Here is a 6990-nt window from a genome sequence, read left to right on the forward strand (position 1 = left end):
AAAATCACACATTTTGACAAAAAAAATTCCAAATATTCGCTTGGGAGCCTAACTAGAATTATGACGTTTTTTTTATAAATCCGGTGGCACTCCACGCATTATGTAATATCATTGATTATAAATACTAGTATTTATAATCAATGGTAATATTTATAAATGTTTTATATTTTTAATAGTTTGTGGTCCATCGAACATCAGTATAATATAATAATTTTTAAAACATAAAAATCGTACACTTCTAATAATATAAAATAGTTACAGTTAGAACATGCGATGGTGGTGTAATGGTCAGCATAGTTGCCTTCCAAGCAGTTGATCCGGGTTCGATTCCCGGCCATCGCAGCAATTTTTTTGTTTTTTTTTATCCATCTTATAAATTTAAAAAATGTTGCATTTAATTTTTTTTTTTTTGTTTACTTTATATAGGTATTCATCTGTAAATTATGAGTTACTGATGGAAAATAATTTTTAATAAGATATTTTATATAAGCATAATTTTGAAAATTAACAGTGATTTATATGAACACCTAAAATATATATTTTTGTAATTGATAAGAGAAAACCTTTATAATCATAACTATTTTTTTGTTGATATAGTAATAATATTATGATACAAAAATTATAACAAAACAATGTATAATATTATTGTATATTAATACAATATAAATACATAATATTTAAATATCTATTGTATTAATTGTTTAGAAAACATAATAATACCTATTACGTATTAACTGGATGGTATAACATTAATAATATACTAAAGTAAAATATATAAAATTGTAAAAAAAGCTAATAAACAAGATAATTAAATTTCATTACTTAGAATTATTTTTAGTCTTAAAAAATATTCATAAAATATATTTTAATTTTAAAAATTAAACAAATTAAATTACGTTATAAATAAAAAGATCATTAATAATAAATTATGATGATTTATATTTTATAATATTAATAATACAAAAATATTTGAAATTATGTATAAAAAATCTCATTTTTAGTTGGGTATTACTTATTTTTTGTATTCTTGGTTTAAAAGAATCTGTTACACTTAATTATTTTGGTACAGGCGTGTATATAGCCATTGCTTAACTGCAATGTCACTTGCAGTATATGTTTTAAAAAATTATATTAATTAATTAGTGACTATTACAATACACAAATGTTACAAATTATAGTAGTAGGTCGACAAAGTAAATACCCTGTGATGGGTGGTCATATATGGATAATAGTGATCGTAATAATAATTTTTTGAGAATTAGCAGGTATATTATTTGTATTTTAATTATAGATATAATTAAACCCACCAGGGTCGCGTTTATCATTTGCCTACTGAAATTATAATAACATAGCTAAATAAATATTAAGTATTATTAGTTATTGCAATTACATAATAGATTTTAAAGTGGGTAGGTATGCTAAAATATTATTATAATAATATCTTTGGGTTAAAGTAATAAACAGTCCCGTTTTTAGGGGGGCACGGTTAGGTACATGCCCGGGGCGGTACGTCTCAGGGAGGGGGGGAAATATTTTAGCGAAATTAATTTTAAAAATGTAATGAAAAAAAAAAATAGTCACATTTTATTGAATTATTTGAAAAAATACATTAAAAATAAAATAAAGGTTGGCAAGTGGGTATCGCTCTGCTGTATAATAGAGATGGAGAGTAGGTCACTATAATGGATGTGTTAAATTTTAATGCAATGACAGGTATCATTGTATACGAAAAATGATTCTGAACGGAGATGATTTGTCAGTCTAAGATAATTAGTAGGATACTAGGATGTATTATATTATTACCTATATACATATTTCAATTGTAATATATCGTTATTTTACACGATTTCGTAACAAAAATAAATTTCATACGTTTATAAATTTTTTTCTTACTGTTTTTTGAAGAAAAATTTATGGAGAACCTTGTATTTGGTTTTTTAACCTTACGTATAAATCACTTAAATGTTATACATTTTCAACTTCAAAATTCCTTGCAAATTTTCGCGATTTTGATATATTTTGTAAATATTTGAACTTTAAATACTTATAAACAACGATAAGAACAATTTATAATAAACCTTGTATTAAATTTTAAAGATTTTTTGGATGAGCAATTTTTTTTATTGGTATTTCAAAAAAAAAAAATAACACTGCCGATGCTAACACAGAAATTGATAGACTCGAATAGGTTAGTAGTTAGTAACCCGTTCGCCCCTATTACTTTAAACTACTCTGAAGCACGATTTGGGATTAAAGTAAAGGGATCTTAAGTCACAATATCCGTTTCTCGGTTACCTTTGCTCAATATTAGACTACCTAACTATTTTTTTCATTATTATTTCATATAAAGACTATATTATTTATAATGCTTATGCATTTTAATCATTTATTAAACAGTACCTACAATTCATTTAACATTTAATACATATGCCTTTATAGGTACTATTATATTTAGTCCGTGATTTCTGAGCTTTTCTATTATTACCTAAATGTCACACCTCCTCAATAAGAGATTTTAAATACTTAAAATGATTTTATACTGGATATTCATAATACTTAAAATTTACTACAAAAACGAATGTTATTAGAGATGGTGAGAAAAAGCGGTTTTGCGCTAGAAAAGTACTTACACGGATTAAATACAAGATATAACTGCAATATAATTGAGTACCTATTGACAACAGACAAACGACAGCTTTAGACTTAATTAAAGAAACTAACTGTAGTTATTAAAAGTGATATACTAATATTATATTACATATAAATATTAAATATACATAGTACAGTAGTGTCAGTAGTACTTGCATAAAATACTAAAATAAAGTATGAAAGGTATTGGATAAAATATAATGTTTATAATAATTTAAAATACTATCTATCGTCATGTAGTGATCGTCCGCAATCGTGTTTCATCCGTTTCAAAACGGACCACCGTAGAAATTAGTTGATGACCCTTATTTTACAGTACCTGCTAGTATGGGAATTACTCGTTTCCGTCAAAATTTGAAATGACCGTTTCCACCATCGCCCATTTCAGCCAATTTAAAAAAAAGGTCCGAATCCCGTTTCCGCCAATCTACCTGCTCTGGAACTTTTATTTTAATATATTCCATATTTTTGGTAAAAAAGAAAACTTTTTATAGTTCACAAATCCTAAAGGCTTAAAAATCCTTCAATTAATTTGAGTTAACTGAAACTACGTACACATGATGCGGTTTACATATTTAATAAAAATCAAGAAACCTATTTCAAAGTATTAGGTTTTATAATAACTTAATGTTATGAATATAATTTAATATTAAATCCAAAAAGTATAATAATAGACTTTGAAATGGCGATTCATAATGCTATGAGATTAGTATGGCCTAGTTGTGCCATTAAAGGATGTAGGTTTCATTTAATTCAGTCATGGTACAGGAAAATTCAAGAAATTGGTTTAATTGTCGATTACAAACAAAATAATTGGTTAAAGCATACATTTGGATTGATGTATTTAAATCTTAAAGACGTATCAGATTTTTTTGTATTTGATTTAATGTCAGATATGCCAGATAATCATCATCATGCCCGATGTACTGATTATTTATTAGAAACTTATAATATACATAAAAATTCAAAATTTCCTACAAAAATATGGGCGTGCATGACAGAACTTTATATCTAACTACTTATAATTGTGAATCGTTTTATTCACACCTTAATCAACAGTTTTATTGATCACACCCAAATATAAGTATATTTTTAAAAATTTTGGTTGAAAATATCCAGACGGACACATATATTAAAATAAATAGCGTCAATTTAAATATTCCGAATACATCGAAAAATAAATCTACTTTGTTAAAATGAGCTAGGACTAAAAAGGCTATAACTGATTTTAAATAAATTAATATCACGTTATTCGTTTGTAAAGAGTGTTGCATTTAATTGCGTTAAATAAATTAACAAAATATAATAAAAAAAATATATGAATCATTGACTTTTACTTTATTATTGTATTTTATTATAACTATGACAAAATATTATGTATTTATTATTTACTTTATTAATTATAAATATATTTTTCAATATTTAATGTCATCATATAAACCATGTTGAATTATTTCAAGTTAAAACTTAAGTATACCGTAAAAATAATAGGCATAATAATGCAATTAATGCAAATTATCATAATTTTACCATAGCAGGTAGATTGGCGGAAACGGTACATGCTCATAACCTTTAATACAGTAATAAGTTTATTTAACATACTAATGCTGGCTTAAAAAAAATAATATATTATAGCTGGTACTTTGGCTATTATGCCTATTATTTATATATTGTATATAGTATTCATGTATACAATGTATATAATTAAATGATATAAAATATTTTTATTTTAATTGTAGAATATACTTTTTGTGAGTTTTTCGGATTGATATAAAATGTATATACACACATACCTATAATCAATGTACCTATTTTGTTTATTGTACGTTTATCGTATTTGATTGTATGTTAAACCGTTGCTGTACTCATTACCTTTTATATTAATTAACCGAGATAATAAATAACGAGACAATATTTTACGAACAAGTGAAAAAGCTGCACAGTGTAAATTATGCAAGAAAACTGTGCGTGTTAAAATAAAATATGTTATAGCTTTTAATATAAGCAAAGTATACAATTATTTTGGTGAAAACGTGGCCAATTATCTTATTTAGTGGAAACAGATATTCGTGGAGAAGGGGAATGTCCACTTTGGTGGAAACGGGTATTGCCCATTTACGAGTACTAAATAAGTATTAAATAGTAAACGAGCAGGTTGTAGGTATCGTAGTACCCGTTCCAAATTTTAGTCTGTATAATACTATCGAGTACAGAGTAACTGGGTACTTACATATTATTATCATTCAGATCACTATGATCATAGTACATAGCCCATTCGGCTCCCGTCGAAAAAGGTTTTAGGACAAGGTAAATTCCCAAACGGCTCCGGTTATAAAAATAACACAATCTCCTCCTCACTTCATACAGACTGTCTTAAAAGAGGTATGGTAAAAAATGTGTTGGTGAGCACTAAGTAAATTACAAAAATTATATAAAAAAGCATATACTATTGTATTACATATTGTGAATTAAATTTAAAAGTTAAAAAAATGTAAAACATAATATATGTATGTATAAAAATATTTAATAAAAATCAAAAATTAAATTATAGGTACGTTTTTTTGGCACAATTTTTTTATATACTACATACGAATATTTATTATATAATATTATATATTTTCGGTATAGAAATTATGTTCAATGTTTCAGTATTTTCGATATTCAGTTTTATACATTTTTTGAAATAAAAAATCGTAAAATAAATTCGTTTATTTATACTAGAGACTTAGAGGAGTTCAAATTGGTAACCGGTATTATGTACCGTTAGCAGTTTGGGAATTTAGCGATTTGTAAATTTTTTTTCGGTGGGAGCCGTTTTGGAATAAGCAAACAATGGACGAGAGCCGTTTGGGATGCACCGAGACCATAATATGATATTTTTATTTAGTCAGAAAGTTTAAATATAATTAAACCTGTCTAATAGATTCCTTTTCGTAAATAAAGTAGTCAGTATACATCTTTAATAAGACGTATTACAGCATTATTGATCAACTGATTCAACAATCACTTTTGTTTTTCGCCCGTGCGCTAAGTCCTTACGCGATCTGGTGGAGGCGCCGGACAACATATTTTTATCGTTTACAGTGGCCCATACAGTAGGTGGCGCGTGGCTTATCGTATCTCCGAAAACCGCTCTCGGTAACGGCTCGGAATGATTTGGAGTTGTCGTTCAAAGTACCAAACTGTGATTATTGCTGGTCGGCGAGTATTGAAATCCAAAAAAATATCTACATTATTTTTAATTATTTTTGGCATAAAATAGTTGGTTTTCAAAAATAACATGTTATTCACGAATTATGTTACGTTTAGTATAACAACCACTTGCGGCGAAATAGAAACGTCGTTTATAAACGGTTACCAACAACACAATAATTGATGCAATACCAAGCTGAATATATATGTATATCCGCTTCGTGCAATACAATAATGACATATCAATTATCATTTGTATAATTGTGTTATATTCGTATGATTAAAACGCTCAATTAATATTCACGAACTATGTACAGATAATTTGAATCATAACACGTCAATAGAGCTGCCTGCACAATACCCCTTTATTTTACTACAATACCACATCCAATTTATTCAATGTCATCTACAAATTCGTAAGAACGTACTGTATTGCTGTGTTTTGGGTAATTATTTTAGTTTTAGTAAATATTTTGTTCTATTCTTTGACCAACAGTTCTTTGATAATTTAATTTTAAATAATAAAATGCTAAGGTCGTGCCCGTTGTCCGCCAAGGGCGACGCTTTAAATAGTGAATTACCATAAATTTATTTTTTAGATTTTTTAGTCCCACTTACCAATTGTCGGTTATTCGTTGTCAAAACAATAACTATTATTGTTTATTTTTTTTTTATTATAATATTATATATATATATAATACGTTTAAGTTCATGTTTAACATTGTCCGCGATCCGACTGCGTCGGATTGTCTACCTGGAAAGTTTAGTTGCTTTTAAGTCGATTTTCTTCAATTATAACTGACAATTTAACTTAAGTGTTAACACTTCATTTGACTTTAAATTTTTCTCCTAAAATATAACATAAGACTTTTGACGTCAGAAGGTATGACAATGCGCTGTAGGCAGTTTGCCCAGCCAGGTATCGATTTGCACCGGTTGAGGAATGATATAGCCATACACTCAATTACCAATTTTCGTATTTATTTATTTATTTTTCAAACAAAAAACACTAGGCATGGGTTGGTTCGAACTTTTATACCGAATGATAACTCATACTAGACTCACAAATATGCCAATCGACTTTATCATATTTTCCAGTGATCGATTTCTAATAATTATTCTCTATTGATTTTCCGGCGAAACAATTTT

The 6990-nt window shown here is 27.2% G+C and overlaps 1 non-coding gene across 1 annotated transcript; it reads left to right on the plus strand.

Annotated features, from left to right (window-relative positions):
- Positions 1 to 270: 270 nt before the first annotated feature.
- On the plus strand, positions 271 to 342 carry Trnag-ucc. The gene has a single exon. It is a non-coding gene; the product is annotated as a tRNA-Gly (tRNA).
- Positions 343 to 6990: the final 6648 nt, after the last annotated feature.

The sequence above is a fragment of the Rhopalosiphum maidis genome, chromosome 3 (genome assembly GCF_003676215.2).
Source record: "Rhopalosiphum maidis isolate BTI-1 chromosome 3, ASM367621v3, whole genome shotgun sequence".
Classification (NCBI taxonomy): domain Eukaryota; kingdom Metazoa; phylum Arthropoda; class Insecta; order Hemiptera; family Aphididae; genus Rhopalosiphum; species Rhopalosiphum maidis.